Below are 17,919 nucleotides of genomic sequence, written 5' to 3' on the forward strand. Positions count from 1 at the left end.
GAGTTAATTTATTTGTCATTTTAAGAAAAGCATGTGTTAGAAGTTAAAAAATATATTAAAGTGAAATATTTATTTATTATATCAATTCTTCAAGGCTGAGCTAACAGCAGCCACATCAATATTCAGACTTTTGGAATGTGCTGGGTGAAGGAGTCAGATGCTGAAACTGGAAAGATGAGTCTGTGAGAACACATCTGCCCACATGACTCAGCCTCCTCCACTCTGGGCTGGTTGCATGGGTGTGAAGAGGTAAGCCTGCATCCTTATCTGGACCAGTGTGAATGTCACTAGCACAGTTAATTTGATGCCTGCTAAAGGAGCCATTTGACCTAATTAGAAGAGCAAAGAGAACACTTGTCCAACACTGCAGAGCCCTGTGTCTTCAGCGCCCCATGAGTTCTCCCTCAAGGTAGGCAAGATGAGATTTCAGAAAAGAATGTGGGCTCCCATCACTCACATTTTAGGATTTGTAAATGTTATATAGCCAGAAAAAAATATCTCATTCAGCTTTCATTTTCAGAAATGTGAAGACACATTAAATGACTTGCCAAACATTGCCTTGCTAGATTGTGGCAAGGTCAGAACTGAGATTCAGATATTTTAATTTGCTGTTCAGCATTATGACTACATGGAAAAACATGTAAACTTTGATGTCCTCTGCTCCAACAAAGATGAAGCCTAACCTACTATCAGGAAGCAATTATATCAATCTCTGTGAACTGTCTCTTTAAAAAGTTATCTTCTGGATTTAAAATTCAGAATAATTCCCAATGATGTCATTATGAGTTTGGCAGGTACCATCTACTCAACTTTGCTGCAATATGTTAAGGTAAAATCAACTCCCACATGAGATTAATATGCTTGTGAATACTGTAGAGACTTTTTTAGAAGAGTGTTTATGGCAATAAACTGATTGGTTCAACCCCCTACCCCAAACCCCCTCCCTCCCTCCGTCCCTCCCTCCCTCCCTTCTTTCTTTCTTTTCTTCATTTTCATTTTCTTTTTCTTTTAGCTTTCTGTAGCTGTGGCTGGCCTCCTTGGGTACTAAGTATATTACAGGGAAAATAGAATTAAGTTTGGCTCTCAAATTCCTGGGTAACTTTACAAGGTCATAACTGTCATTTTGGAAGCAGGCAAAACCATATCCCAAGTCAGCTCAAAAAGCGACATTTTGAGCAAATTTTACAACACCTTTGCCACCTTAGCAATCCCCAGCCTGTGGAGAGTATCAGAAACATTATAAAAGAGATGGGAGTCTGTGTGTGCCACGGGGCCTCCCGCTTCAAGGTGCTGATCTTGAGAGATTTCTTTTTAAAGGCTTCTATCTAGGAACTCTGTGACCTTTGGAAATGGGTTTTTGTCATCTGAGTACATAAAGAAGTAGGTCTGAAGTATCTGGACTTCTTTACATGAAAAAAAAATGGATCTCCCTTAATATACACTATCTATAAATTAATTAAATATCAAAATACAGAAAAACAACAGGTCAACTAGAATAAACATTAAGAAAAAGCTTTCTAATTAAAAAGTGAATAAAAATCAGTCTGTGGCCCTGCACATTCATATGCCATGTGTAAAAACTATAAAAACCAAACAGCTAAAAAACCAAAGAAATAAAATGGTATATTAAAAAAAAAAAAAAACCTTGAAACTGTAAAAACAAAAATGTTCCCTAACCTGAAGGAAAGAGGTAGGAGAAAAGAATACATGTCAAGATGAGCCTCAGAAACTTCCACCCTTTATGCAAAGTATCCAGTAAAGTTCACCTCAAATTGGCTAAGTAAGCCCCTTTTACATTTTATTCGAACCATGCGGTGTAAAAAAATTAATATTTGCCTTCCTCTTTTAGATATGAGGTCAAACTATCAAGGGTTAGCTCTATTTGGACATGAGAAATAATTCCTCTCAAAAATTAATGAAATAGTAAAAAAAAAAAATTGTAGAGCTTCTACAATCCTGGTTCAAGTGAGGATTCAAGAGTCACAATGTACTATTAATGTGACCCAATTTATGCCCACAGTTTGTGAATATCCGTGGTAGTATTTATGCGCTGAAATATATTTTTCCCCACATTTATTTGGCTTTAGAATACATAAAGATCAAAATTCCAACAATTGTTTCTAAACACTTTTAAGTTACATGACGTTTTTGAGAAGCTGACAAAAACAAGACTGTCTCCTCAGAAATATATACATTTGCTTTTCTATGCAAAATTTCATAACTTTTCAAGGGATGCAAGGTCCTCTTGCATTTCTTCTATAGAGCCCTTGGGCTTTGATGTGGTTTGGCTGTGCCCTCACCCAAATCTCATCTTAAATTGTAACTCCCACAATTTCCACGTGTCGTTGGAGGAACCTGGTGGGAGGTAATTGAATCATGGGAACAGGTCTTTCCCAAGCTGTTCTTGTGATACTGAGTAAGTCTCATGAGATCTGATGGTTTTAAAAATGGGAGTTTCCTGGCACAAGCTCCCTTCTCTTGTCTGCTGCCATGTGAGACATCCTTTTCACCTTCCATCGTGATTGTGAGGGCTCCCCAGTCACGTGGAACTGTAAGTCCAATAAACCTCTTTCTTTTGTAAATTGCCCATTCTTGGGTATATCTTTATCAGCAGTGTGAAAATGGATTAATACAGTAAACTGGCACCAGTAGAGTGGGGCACTGCTGAAAAGATATCTGAAAATATTGAAGCAGCTTTGGAACTGGGTAACAGACAGAGGTTGGGACAGTTTGGAGGGCTCTGAAGACAGGAAAATGTGGGGAAAGTTTGGAACTTTGTGGAGACTTATTGAATGGCTTTGACCAAAAGGCTAATAGTGATACGGACAATGAAACCCAGGTTGAGGTGGTCTCAGATGGAGATGAGGAAGTTGTTGGAAACTGGAGTAAGAGTGACTCTTGCTATATTTTATCAAAGAGACTGGCTGAATTTTGCCCCTGCCCCAGGTTTATGGAACTTTGAACTTGAGAGAGATGTTTTAGGGTATCTGGCAGAAGAAATTTCTAAGCAGCAAAACATTGAAGAGGTGAGTTGGGTGCTGTTAAAGACATGCCATTTTAAAAGGGAAACAGCATAAAAGTTCAGAAAATTTACATCCTGACAATGTGATAGAAAAGAAAATCCCATGTTCTGAGGAAAAATTCTAACCAGCTGCAGAAATTTGCATAAGTAATGAGGAGCCAAATGTTAATCACCAAGACAATGGGGAAAATGTCTCCAGGGCATGTTAGAGACCTTTGCAGCAGCCCCTCCCATCACAGGCCTGAAGATTTAGGAATGTATTCCTAAACTAATTAGGACTAATACAGGCTTCACGGACTCAGCCAAAGAAGCAGAGGGTGAAAGACACTGCTAATCCGAGTTATTGCCTACATGTATCTCAAGGACCCCTCATCTTTAAACTCCATTCATGGTTATTGAATTTTGCTATTTGGGACTTAGATTGGTGACTCTCAACCAGTGTAAGGTCTATAACTCTGATATTATCAGTTTAGTTTTCTAACATATCTTCAAAACGTAGGCTAGGGAATGTATACACATATACATTTTTAACTAAAGCACATGAAAATCACTTTTGATGATTTTGTGAGGCCATTTGTGATAGATAAAGACACTTTAGTCATAGCAGAAACCGGGTGGGAATTAGAATGAGGATGTTGCAGGGCTGCCTCTGGGAATCCCAAGCAATGCCTTCCCCAGGGGAGATTTCTGCTTAGCAGGGGTGAGTCCTCAGGCTTCTCCACGGGCTGACACAGTGTCCACCAGGCTGTCACCTCCCTTGCTTTACTTCCACACTCACAAAGCAACCTCTTGGGTTAAAAGAAATTGGTAATTTGTTTTTCTGGGTAATTTGAGAAACTAGAAATAAGCTACATTGGAATAGGGACATAAAGCATTTTGGCTACTGTGCTAGGAATAGCCTCTCCTGTAAATAATTCCATTGCTGGTCTGGCTCCTATGTTAAGATAACCTGATTGTCTTTGGGTGTCATTTTAAAAGTTCATTTGCTGCCTATTATCTCGTTGGGCAATACTTGAAGGCTGCCAACCACGAGACGCCTTCTCACCAGAAGGTGTCTATACTACCCTCTGCTTGGTCACACTACCGCCTTGTCTTCCATTTGAAACATGAACTCGGTTGGGTGTCTGAGTGAGTCTGCATCTGAGAATGTTCTATTTACAAAGGAGTTGTTATTATTCATTCATTTCCATTTCCCTTATTCAAATGACAAAGTTTTAGTTTCCAGAGTGAGGCTTTATACTTCACCTCTACCTAACAATCTCACAAATTACCCTCTGTTAGATATTGCTCACTTTCTGCAACTTTGTGCTCTTGCAGACATTGAGTTCCTAATACAAGAATTCTTCCTTATTGTCTGGAATCTACATCTCATGAACTGAAGGCATAAATTGGGTCACATTAACAGTACTTTCTAGGCTGGGAGCAGTGACTCATGCTATAATCCCAGTACCTTGGGAGACCAAGGAGGGTGATCACCTGAGGTCAGGCGTTCAAGACCAGCCTGACCAATATGGTGATACCCTGTCTCTACTAAAAATACAAAAATTAGCTGGGCATGGTGGCATGTGCCTGTAGTCCCAGCTACTCAGGAGGCTGAGACAGGAGAATCACTTGAACCCAGGAGGCGGAGGTTGCAGTGAGCTGAGATTGTGCCACTGTACTCCAGCCTGGGTGACAGAGTGAGACTCCATCTAAAAAAAAAAAAGAGAAAAAAAAAAGTACATTCTGACTCCTGAATCCTCACTTAAGATTTGGAGAAGCTCCAAAATGTCCCCAGGGGTCCCCATCTCGTGTCTCACATTATTCACAACAAGCCCAGGCCTGTGGATGTTGCTGCTGCTCTGCTGGGCGTACGCTGCTTCCTCTGGATCAATGGGGCAGTCCCCATCTCCTGGGGGACATTCGTGCTCATTTCCACTTTTCCTCAGGAGTCTACTGTCTCCAGATAGACATGCTGGGAATGCACTATGTGTCTGGCTTTCCTATCACAGAGGAATTACTAGAACATCTGAAATGTCAAAGCTCTATGAAGCCCTTTGGCAAAGTTAGGGAGAATTTCTGTTTTCTCTTTGAGTTACAGGTGAGAGGGCTTTCAGGATAGTGCTGTTCTACCCCAGTGTTGAACTGAGTCACTGAGTTTTATTAAAACTATTCTTTCAGGTTTTAAAAATCACACCTTTTAGTCTCGTGTGGGCTGTGCCATGGAACCAATCTGAAAGTTAGAGTCAATGCTTTTGTTAGAACCAGTCTATAATAATGAGCAAAACTGTTGTTTGGAGTCAAGCTTATATCCTACTCCTTCTCTTAACATGAGTTATCTCATGAGATACCCTGAGATCTTCAGGCAAACGGTCTTTAGAGTATTTGGTTTACTTGCCCTCCCAGTTTGTCAGACATGCCTGCATGTGCACTTAGACTTTAATAGGTATCTTAACTACATCAATCTACATGTGATTGTTCTTCATATACTAAACTCCAGTGTTGAAATATTGCAAACCATTCCATATCAAAGTAAACAAGCTTATCTCTGACTCTGAGCATTAGCCTGAGAAATGCTTAAACACCTACCATCTTACAGTTTTAAGGTTTTTTTTTCAAAGTCTAGCTAGTAGCAAATAATTTCTACACTAGTCTATGTATGCAGAAATTAACATGGGAAGATGAGTAGGACCATTAGCTCCACTGCTTGCTATATATGTGACTTTGGGCAACTTTCCTACCTTTGCTGAGCCTGCATCCTCATTTGCAAGATGGGAACAGTACGGTACCTCCCTCTTAAGGCTGCTGTGAGGGTTAAGTGTGGTTTGAATGCAGGGCCTGGTGCAGAATAAGCATCCACCACATCTCAGCAATTTTACTTCATGCAGATCATGATGGTTATGCTACTGGACAGTTGCTACTCCACCATGGCCTCTTGCTGTCTGCCCTGAGGTTTATAAGATAAACCAGTTTCTCCATCAACTCATGAAACTACAAAACATCTGCTGTACAGAGCAGCAATAATATTCCTCACAAACTGATTCAAGTGTGAATTCTGGCTCTTTCCCTCTCTGAGCCAGTGATCTTGGTCAGACCACTTAACCTCTCTGAGCCTCAGTTAATATAGCACTAAAATAAGGTGCTGTCAGGATCAGTGCAAAAATCTACATCATATGGAACAAACATTTATCAGGTGCTTTAAGAATTATAATGCCTTTTCTTTCTTAAAGGAACTTGTAGTATGAACACAGTTTTGGTAGCTTAAATTTTCTTTTCTTTTTTTTCTTTCTTTTTTTTTTTGAGGCAGAGTTTCATTGTGTCATCCGATATGGAATACAGTGGCACCATCATGGCTCACTGCAGCCCCTCAACCTCCTGGGCTCAAGCAATCCTCCCGCCTCAGCCACCCAAGTATCTGGGACCACAGGCACACGCCACCATGCCCAGCCAGTTTTTGTATTTTCTGTAAAGACAGGATTTTACCATGTTGTCCAGGCTGGACCCAAAGTCCTGAGCTCAAGCAATCCACTGCCTCAGCCTCCCAAAGTGTTAGGATTATAGGCATGAGCCACTGTGCCCAGCCTAAATTTTTCCATGTTATTTCTAAACCAGAATTAATTAAATCACAGTGTGTCAGGGCTGGAGTCACAGATTTTAGAAATCATTTAATTCAATATCTGCATTTATTTTAACATTATATAATTTAATTAAAAATTATAGAATACATATTTGTGGTAAAACTTCAAACACTACAAAATACATACAATAAGATGTACATGATACTTTTCTCCCTGAAATTAATTTCTATGAATCACTTGATGTGTATGCTTCAAGAGATTTGTGTGTGTATAAATATACACATAATTTTATATGCAGAGATAAACATTTAACATTATGTAAATAGATTGTTAAAATATATGTATATATTTACATATTTATATATAGTTCTGAAACATTGTCATACAAAAGTCCTTTTCAATATTTTAAATATGGCTTATTTTATTTACTGCATAATGCTACTTTATATGAACGTATCACTAGATGATGATGTGTCAATCATAGCCCTTAGTTGGCTTGCAATGTTTAGCTGTTAAAAGCAATACTGGCCGGGTATGGTGGCTCACACCTGTAATCCCAGCACTTTGGGAGGCCGAGGCGGGTAGATCATGAGGTCAGGAGTTCAAGACCAGCCTGACCAACATGGTGAAACCTTGTCTCTACTAAAAATACAAAAAATTAGCTGGGCGTGGTGTCATGTGCCTATAATCCCAGCTACTCAGGAGTCTGAAGCAGGGGAATCGCTTGAACCCAGGAGGCGGAGGTTGAGCAGAGATCATGCCACTGCACTCCAACCTGGGCAACAGAACGAGACTCTGTCTCAAAAAAAAAAAAAATACTGTAGCAATTAATCCTCATATGAACCTGTTTTTAATAGACTAGATGTATAGAGGTAGAACATTAGGTGAAAAGTCATCTGCAAGTCTACATTTTGACAGCTACTGCAAAATTGCCCCTAAAAGATTGAACCAATGTAACAAAATAGGGCATGAATATGGCTGCTCCTCCATCCTTTCTTTCATAAATTATTTTTAATTTTCACAAATTTTTTAAGTTTGCCAATATGATAGGAACAATATATCTCATTGTAGTTTTGGTTTGTATTTTTCTGAGTTATAACGAGACTCAAATTTTTTAATGTATCTTGGCTATTTAATTTTTTGTTATGAATTGCTTTTTCAAATTGTTAACCTGTTTTCTGTTTCTTTTTAAATTCTTTTAATGATTTGCTTAGGCTTTTTCTTTATTATGAATATTGATCTTCAGTTTGTTATAAATGTTACAAATATTTTTTTCTTTTTCCCTTTTTAAAATTTTGCATGTTTTGCCTTTCTTTAGTTACTATTTCATCATAGAGAAGTGGTAAAATGTTATAGAGTTAAGTCTTTTGAGGTTTTCAATTTTAGCTTCCAGGTTTTCTGTTTTTCTTAGGCAGATCTTCTTTACCCTGAGGCTATTAAATATATTCCTTATATTTTCTCAATATTTTAACTTATTTTTTCATTTGGAATTCTAGATGATTTGAGATTTATTTTTCAGTATGGGTTGGCATTAATCTGAATTATTCTTTTTCTAACCGTTTATTTAATTTTACCCGTATTAGTCTTTTCTGATTCTACTGCTATGAATACTGCTTTACTCCCTGATCTTACATTATAGAAATCTGAAGCTCCAGAGTGATTATGTGATTTTTCTAGAGCGATGCTTTACAACTGGGAGCAGATCTGCCCTGCCAGGGAATATCTGGCAATGTCTGGAGAAATTTTTGTTTGTAATTAGGTGAGTGCTGCTGGCATCTAGTGGTAGAGGCCGGGGATGTTGCTACACATCCTAAAATGCACAGGACAGGCCCCCACGAGAAATTATCAGGCCTAAAATGTCAATCGTGCTGAGGTTGAGAAATCTTAGAGTCATCACAGTATATGAATATTGGTCTTAAAAAATATTAATAAAGGTATACAAACATTTTAAGGTATTTTAAATTATTAACTTTTGATGTCTGTTTATAAGTCTTCCAAAAGTTGTTTTCATGTAAGCTTGCCATTATGAATTAGTAGATGTCCATTTTCCAGGTGAGAAAAAGATGTGAACTTTTCTCATTGTCTCAGGAGCAATGTTACTTCATTTCTATGAAATGCTCCCTGTTCTTCATGACCAACTCTAGAACAGATGTTGAATCCTGAATCCTCTGGACAACAACTGCATATCATAATTGTGTGTTCTTTTCAAAGCACTTGTTTTAATCATGCCAAGTGGAAACAAAATTTCAACCATGACTTTACCTTTCATATTTAAAAAAAAAAAAAAAGTCAGCGAATCATCAGAAACACCAAATTAATGGTAATAATTTCAGGTCCCACTCCAGACCCACTGAAGGAGACTCTAAGTTTGGGACCCAGGACTTTGTATTTTTATCAGATGAATCAAATGATTTTGAGGGTGAGCTGAGTGTGGGAGCCAGTGCTTTGCCACACTCACAGGCATGCTACCTGCAGAAAGAGATGCTCTAATCCCCATACTGCAAATTCTCCCAGTTTGGCTCCTTTCCCCAGAGAAGAATTTGGTCTCACAAACTGAAAGATTCATGTCTGCAGTAGGATAGTGAAGGAACAAAAAATAAAAATAAAGTGAAAGAAGACTGTTTTTTTTAGTGTTAAAGATTTTCCTATATTCACCACATCAAAAATGTAGTAAAATGATGACTCATACTAACCATGACCTCTTTGAGTTTTTTAAATGGTGTAAGGAGAAACTACAGAGATTGAAGACACACCCATGCCAGTTACTCATTTCTATGACAGTTAATGATAGTTTATGTTGGTTCAGTTTTCTTTAATCTCAAAGTGGGTTTAGATATTAATTAGGCATCATAAAACCAGCTTTCATTTAACAAACAAATATAGCAAAGACTAGAGAATAAGATCACATGAATTTGGTCTGCAGAATTCCAATTGGAAAATGCTGTGAATCACCTAATGCCACACATAGATGCATTTTGTTTCACTTTTAATCCCAAAGTGTATATTATATTATCAAATTGCAAAACGTCAGTGGCCACATATTCACTGTCAGAACTTTCAAGTAAAACTTTCTCTGCTATCTTATACAAGATAATTGAAGTTTTTAAAAACTTTTGTTTAAAAACAGCTATGACTTCAATTATCATCTGTGCAGATTCTATCATATCGTATAGTCAAATAAAACAGAGCACTACGGTATAAGTCTAGGTGGATATAACCGAAGTTCTGTTATTTGTAATCCCATTTCTAATTTTGGGGATTACTAAAGTAGCTTCATCCTTATCACTGTACTTCGTAATATGTGAAGGTCATAAATTTGAATTGTATATGATAAATGTATACTACTGTGACTCATTTATTTTACGTGTGTTGGAGCTTCCGCAGTATTTTTTGAAAAGATTTTTTGCTTCTGAAAATGTCACTGGGTAAGTCGGTTTCTGTAATCCTTCTCTCCTCTGACATTATATCTAGGTCCTTTTAAAAAATTAGAAAATATCTACTTATATTTTCAGCCTTTGTGATTTTGGAAATTTTGATGTAGGAAGCAGAGAAATGGCTGGGGATTATTTTAGTCCTGAAGTACTTAGAGGGAAGTCAGGCTTGTGCGACTTCCAAATTTAGGGTTTAAGATCAGCTAGGAAGCAGCACAAACCCTTAAGAAGAGGGGAACTATATGGTGGGAGAATTACCCAGACACTGAAGAGGCAGGCAGGCACTGCAATTTCCATGGCTGGTGTGGGGCAGAAGGGCAATGTTGTGCAACTCTGCTGTTGTCCTGCTCTGATTTTTAACGTGATCACATTACAGGACTATATGGTGTTGAGGCTGAAAAAGCCCTGGCAGATCAGATGAGTAAATTCAGGCCAAGAAAAGGGAAATAACTTGTCCAAATGTTTAATATCAGCTTCAGCATGACTGAGGCCAAGGCAAATAAGGGGCAGAAGAAAATGAAAAGAGAGAGGAGAGAGAGCAAGTAGGCTAAGAAGAGGCCCTTTCAAGTACCTCGGAGCATTCAGGAGACATCCCAGCAATATTCACTCTTGCCCTTTAAAAGAAATAAATGGTAAGTGTCTCTGTATTCAGAGATTGCCTCTCCTTATGCATTCTGACTTTTGGATTAAGGCCTTGGGATTCTCAGCTCCATTTCCAGAACATATCGGTATGTTGCCTACATTGACCTGTCACTAATGTTGACATATACCATTCCCAGAAGCTTTTCCCCAAAAGCTCCTGACCTAGAATGTTTATTTAATTGTCTGTGGTGTCTGGCATATTTTTCCACCAGAGGAAATGGAGCCTATTATTAATCACATTAATATATACCAAAAAAATAAAAACACACAAGTCCAGAAACTTTGTAGACAATTTAAAAAACAGTGCCCTTAAAGATATACAAGAAAATTGTTTCCCCCTCTCCCACCCCTTCAGATCTGTAATACACCTAAGGAAAGACGGAACAATTGGGTATCAGAAAAGACTCCAAGACTCCAGCTATCATTGGGTTTCTTTAAAACTTTTTTCCCAGGGCCACTAGAGGGGTAGGCAAAAGATGTGCAGGTTTGGTTTGGGGCCTGGGAATCCCAGCTGAAGCCTGAAGCCACAGGGTCACCTAGTAGAGAGTCTCACTTAGAAGATACAGTAGAGAAGAGTAGAATTCAACAGACCTGGGTTCAAATTCCAGCTCTGCCTCTTACTAGCTATGGGCCCTTGGACGCATTTCTGATTTTCAGATTGCTCACTCATAAATGGCTAATAATAACAGCATGGTCCTCACAGCACTATTGTAAAGCCTAAGTAAAATATACGTGTGAGATGCACAGCACAGTGTCTGGCGTACAGAAGCTACTTAAGATGTTGTCGCTATTTATTGTTGTTATTATTAGGATGAATGTCATTTTGTAGGGTTGAGATAGAAAAAAAATAAAAGTAAAACCGATTACTTAGAAATCTTCTATCTCATTTTTACTTAAAAATATTAATATATAAAAATCCTGGAACAGGCAATCTCAACAGATCACGTTCTGCAGTAAGTACAGTTTATGGGGCTGGGTTTAGCTCAAGCTGGCCCAGTGCTCAGCTGCTGTGGGCTTTTCCATGTCAGTACTTAGCAAGTGAATGATCTGGATGTTCTCCATCTAGAAATCTGTGTAGACAGCCAAAGCATAAATGTACTTTAAGGCTACACAGATTGATTCTCTGCGTTGATTAAATCATCACATCTATCCTTAGTTGGCTATGTACCAAGAGAATTTTGAAATAGGCAGAGCTAAAAGACTTTCTACATTTTGCCATAATGAGATTCGTCCCCATCCACTACACCTTTCCGACACCGAAAAACACTGATACTCGTAGTGATTTTATTTTTATTTTACTGTATTTTTTTTTGAGACAGGGTCTTACTCTGTTGCACAGGCTGGAATGCAGTGTGTGATCACGGCTCACTACAGCATCGATCTCCCACATTCATGTGATCCTTCCTCTTCAGCCTCCCAAGTAGCTAGGACTGCAGGTGCATGACACCATGCCTGGCTAATTTTTGTGTTTTTTTGTAGACAAGGTTTTGCCATGTTGCTTCTCGAACCCAGGAGGCTGGTCTCAAATTCCTGGGCTCAAGCAATCTGCTTGCCTTGGCCTTCCACAGTGCTGCAATTACAGGTGGAGCCACCGCACCTGGCCATAGCAGTGTTTTTGAATTCATCTAGATGTTCTAGGAGAAAATGTTCTCAATTATTTTTTTCCTACTTTAAGAAGTTACTCCATTTCCATGCATCTCTTTCTTCCCTCTTTCTCCAGTAGATTGTTAGGTCAGGAGGAAGGCAAGCAGATTCTCTGGCTTAACACAAGAATACAAAATAAAAGGTTTTCTCTCTTCCCCCCGCCAAAAGCTTACCACTTATTTCCTTTTATATTTACCAAAATTTGTAATAAATTCCCTTTAAAATTATTCTTTTTCATAGATAAATTGTTGTAACTCCCTGATGGGAAATTTGGCAATTTGTGTAAAAAATTTAAATACTCCTAACTCAGAAATTTATTTTTAGGAGCCATCTGTAGTGAGTCAAAATATTTATAAGGAAGTAGTGAAAAATAAGAAGAAGCATAAATATCCATGTGAGTGAACTGATTACAGAAATTATAATTCATGTCTACAACAAAATATTATTCAGTCATTACAAAAATATAAAGGTATATTATAGGTAGTGCAAAAGTGTTCATAATATGTTTTAACAGGGAAAATGAAGGCTGCTAAATAATATTTATTGAATAGATTTCAAATTATAAATGGACATGAACAGAAATGGGACCAGAGATAAATCTATCAAAATATTAACCAAGCAGGTTTCTCTAGATGAAAAGGAAATTAACTTATTTTTTTTGTTAGTTTCTATTTTCTAAAATGGCTATAATAAGCAGATTTTATTTTTTAATTAGACAAAGTACAGTAAGTTTTTTTAATTTAAGAAAGTATTGCCAAATCTATTTTAATCTAACAGAACAATAGTTCAATTTAGGAGTGGAAAGAGCCATAGGTATGACCTACCTAAATGCAGAGTCCATTTGTTGAAGGAGGGCTGATTCTGGAATGGCTTTTCCTCAGATCAGATGCTATACTATAAACGAAAGCTAAAGTAGTGGAGGAAACAGGACATTAGCCATGCAGAGCTTTCCCTATAATCAGCCATCACCTTAGCAACCAGCTTCACTGCCTCAGACCTAAATTGTTCTATAACTGTCTGCCTATTAGCTTTCATTAGGCAGTGTCCCCATGTGTAGGTGTACATCACTGGGACTACATCACATGTATCAGTTTTAGCTGATACATGATATTACATGACCTTGAATAACATGGTATGCCAATCAGTCTCTGTATTCATTTCTTCTTGCTGCTGTAACAAATTTCTACAAACTCAGTGGCTTAAACAGCACATAAATTTATTCTCTTACATTCTAGAAGTTGTAATTCTAAGATCAGGGTGTTGGTAGGGCTATATTCCTCTGGAGACCAGAAAAAAAACCCATTTCCTTGTGTTTTCCCGCTACTAGAGACTGCCTGCATTCCTTGGCCCCAGCATACCACTCCAACCTCAGGTCTATTGTAACAGCTCCTTTTTCTGACTTTGACCTACTTGCCTCTCTTCTGTAAGGACCCTTGTGATTACACTGGCCAACCCAGAAGACCCAGGATGAGCTCCTCACTTCAAAATCCCAATTTAATCACATATGCAAAGTTTCTTTTGCCATATGAGGTAACATTTACAGGTTCCTGAGATTAGAATGTGGACATATTTGGGGGCCATTATTCATCCTATTACAGTCTCCCTATCAAGTTTCCTTCAGTCTTCTGAGCACATCAAGGAGGAAGTCTAGTTTTGGTTATGTCATTGTTTCTAGCACTTGCTGATCTCCCTTTCAAACAAACAGCATGCATTTAACAAAAAGAAGGTAGATATTAGACTCAGGTGCACTGGCTAGTCATGGCATCTATCTACTTTATTATCAGTCATCTCCTTTTCGTTATGTTATGGTTACCTTCAAGTTTTGGCATATGATACTTTATTTTTTTTCTTATTTATAGTGTAGTTGCATAAAATTCCTTTTAAGTGAACTAGTGAATCAATTTTGAAACTTTTAAATAAACAATATTATTGGTAGCATGCAGATTTTGCAAACATTGTGAATGAGGAATGTGAATGATGAAAGTTTGGGAAATATTGCCATAGGAGAACACTGCTCTACTTAAGATTAGGGAAGAGTCATGTTTGGGGATGACGATGCTCCCTCCCTTAGCTCTTCATGAGGCCTCTCTTGAGGAATGTGATACTATTTTCTTTCTGCTTTTTTTGACAGTTGATTCTCTTCAGGGGTAGAGGGTGAACCAGTAAGACAGGGAGAGGTACTATCCTTTTTATTCATGAATGATAAAAATTGACAATGGAAAATCTCTGGGGCATTGTGTATTGGTCATTGGCTATTGCAAATCTCCTTGCAAGGTTTGCTGAGAGTTAAGGCAAGTCCCTGCATTCATGTGGCCCCTCTCTGGTAGAGGACTACAAGTCAGAGCAGTTAAAGACAGAAAAGGGATGGATCCATAGAAAAAGGAACAATAATGTGCTATGGTGTTCAGACAGAGAGGTGATCCTTTCAGTTGGAAGCAGAGGATGGAATAGAGTGAGAATAGGGAAGATCAGGAAACTCTTCATGGTGCAGATAGTTTTTCTTCAGAAACTTTGCCAAGAATTTCTCAAGAAGCATTTATGGTGGGGGCCTCATCATCACCAACACTTTAGGTGCTACTATACTATTAATGCTAAAGTGATAAGGATGTTTTCTTATTTCCATTTTTCAAAAGTGCAAACTGAGTCTCAGAGAGACTAAGTTTCTTGCCTGAGATCAGATAGCTTATAAGTAGCAGACATTTTCTTTAAGTGCTGTCTGGTTGCAATGTTGATAAGCTTCCCCTACAATAAACTGATTTCAGAGGCTTTTGCCTTAGGTGCTTCTCCAAGTCTGCAACTAATTGAACTAATCAAGCTCTGTGTCAATATGTCCTGCTTCAGCTATAGATTATCCCATCTCACTCAGCAGCTTCTTCCTAGAGCTTTATCCAGAGCTGTCCAACAGACAGCAGTGATGGAAATATTTCATATGTGTGCCATAACCACTAGTTACATGAAGTATCAAGCATATAAAATGTGACTAAGACTGAGGACTAAATTTATTTGGTTTGAATTAATTAAAATTTAAATTAATATAGCCATATATGGCTAGTGGTTACTGTATCAGACAGATCAGTATATAGTTAGACTCATTAACATTTAGAGTTAAAAAAAATCCAGGCAGTAACAGTGACCCAGGAGGCAGAGTGGACATGGCTCAGGCTGCACTGAGTCACATTAACTTTGTTCTAGAAGACAACTTTACAAGGAACTAAAAAGGACAGAATTAAAGATGACTGAATACTAGGCTCCAGAAATTTGTAATAATCAGCTTAGCAGACCATACATTCTTCAGTGGAGCTGAGACTTGAGAAGTCTGCTCTTCACAGTGATTTGGAACTTTCCAATTCCAGAGAACAGTTGACCAAGGAACTGCCCAAGACTGAGTCCATATGGAAGAACTTTATCTTCTCTAGGAAGAAAGTGGCAAGGTCATAAAATAAATGAATGGATTCACAGAATCAGCAATAAAATCACTTTATTACATACAAAAGGTTATAATGGTAGGAAATCCCTGAAAGTCAATACAGGCTACTCTGTCATCTTTGAATAAGTCAGACGTGGGAAGGTGGCCTTTTAATTTTTTTAACCTTTTTTCTGAGGAAGAACTGCAGTTAATTCATCAGGCTTGTGTCTTTGGCGTGCTGATCATGAAGTTTTATATCCTACAGTAAGTGATGAGATTTTTGTGCCTGGCACAAACTACTGTGACTGTTTGGGGTTAGGTAACATCCAGAGCACCATCAAACCCCAGAGACTGGATTCTTTAAGTGGTGAAAAGATAGCCAGCCTCAGCTGTGGGAGTGGTATACACATTGTCCTTGCAACAAAAGGAGAGGTCTTTACTTGGGGGTCATAAGGCCTGTAGCCAGCCGGGCACTGGGACAACTAATCATGGCTTCTCCACTAATTTGTCAAACAAGTCATTTAAGTTGCCTATGAGTCTCACCATTCTTTGGTGCTAATATCTGATGGAGAGGTATTTACCTTGGGTTATAATAACTCTAGGCATGTAAGATCTGAATCAACAGTTAATCAGCCAGTGGCTCAAAGAATCACTGGCTACTTACAGAATAAAAAGGCTGTGAACACAACACACGGACAGGTGTGCTCCATGGTGGCAGTGGACACCGAGAAGGCTACCTATGGCTACAGACACATGTTAGTATTAACAGATGAAGGCCAAGCATATCCTTGGGGTGCCAATTATGGGCAGTTGGGCACTGGCAGTAAAAGCAACCATTCCTATCCCACCTTCATCATTGTGGAAAAGGACAGGATTATAGAGATTGCAGTCTGTCACTCTTCCCACATGTCTGCTGCCAAGACCCAGGGTGGGCATGCATGTGGGGCCAGTGCCAGGGCCAGTTGGCAATCCTCCCTCACCTCACCCACTTCTGCAGTCATGATGCATTTGCCTGCTTTGCTGCTCCTGTTATCACATGGTGCCTCCTCTCTGTGGAACCCCATCTCACAGTGGCTGAATCACTAAAGAAGGAATCTGACAACCTGGACACTGCAGTCTTGAGATTTGTGGTAGATGGAAAATACATTTATGCACATAAAGTCCTTCTCAAAATTTGGTGTATGTAAGCATTTTCATTCACTGTTGGAAGGCAATGAGGATTATATTGTAAAAATGTAAATAATGTAAAAATTTTCATATTCTGTTTACTGGGCATTCCTGGAATACCTGTACACAGACAGCATCAGTCCTGAGGAGGTAGTAGGATTTCTCGACTTGGCTACATTTTATAAAGAAAATCATTTGAAAAAAGTTCTGCCAACAAACTATCAAGCAAAGCATCTGCAAGCAGAGTGCAGTCACTCTGCTCTCGGCTGCTGTGAAGTATGATGCCTGTGATTTGGAAGAATTCTGCTTCAGGTTTTGCATAAATCATCTGACTATAGTAACAAATGTCAGGCTTTGCATAAATGGACCATGATATCCTGAAGAACTTTATCAGCAAAGAAAGCAGAGTTGAAGCCTTTAAAAATGGATGCCATCTTCAGAGAAGGAGTTTCTGAACCTTTCTGTTTCCCCTGCAAAAGCCAGAGATAAATAAGTTCTCTTGAATTAATAGAACGTATGAAGAGTTACATTTGACTGAGCGCTTGCATCTGTCAAAAGAAGGATGATGGTAATTTTCATCTGCCTAAATCCAGAGTTTATGTAGAATGCATTGAATACTCTGATCAGATGTGAGTAAGGTCAAGGTAAAAAAAAAATCTTATTTACCCCATTTCCTCTTTTGCGTCACTTAAGCCAGGTATCCTTTGTACCCTGGTCTCAGTATATGCTATTCTGGCCCAAATGTTCTGTTATTCAGCAGGCTGATAACACATAGACAGCCTGATAAGGAGTGCTGTTACTACCACATTTTCAGTACCCAGCATGGTGCCTTGCATAGAGTAGACACACAATTTATTATAAATCTTTAGTATGCCCAGATAATAGCTTTAGTTTTGGAGTACTGGATGAAGGAATAACTTGCACAAAGTAAATCTAAACTACTCTGTAATTATTGAAGTTCTTATTCTTCTGGTACATCATTCTGAGAAATATTAGCTAATTTAGAGCATTAATTACAATTCACCAAAAGGCCTTGGCTATTAAATTGTC

At 38.5% G+C, this 17,919-nt stretch overlaps 1 protein-coding gene and 1 pseudogene across 3 annotated transcripts in view; both read left to right on the forward strand.

Annotated features, from left to right (window-relative positions):
• ANKRD22 (ankyrin repeat domain 22) overlaps nt 1-17,919 on the forward strand; it is a 221,210-nt gene that overhangs the window by 49,245 nt on the left and 154,046 nt on the right. The window lies entirely within an intron of this gene.
• LOC105718873 (RCC1 and BTB domain-containing protein 2-like) lies at nt 2,829-17,324 on the forward strand (annotated as a pseudogene).

The sequence above is a fragment of the Aotus nancymaae genome, unplaced genomic scaffold (assembly GCF_030222135.1).
Source record: "Aotus nancymaae isolate 86718 unplaced genomic scaffold, 86718_ANA_hifiasm-v0.15.2.pri h1tg000010l, whole genome shotgun sequence".
Taxonomy (NCBI): Eukaryota; Metazoa; Chordata; class Mammalia; order Primates; family Aotidae; genus Aotus; species Aotus nancymaae.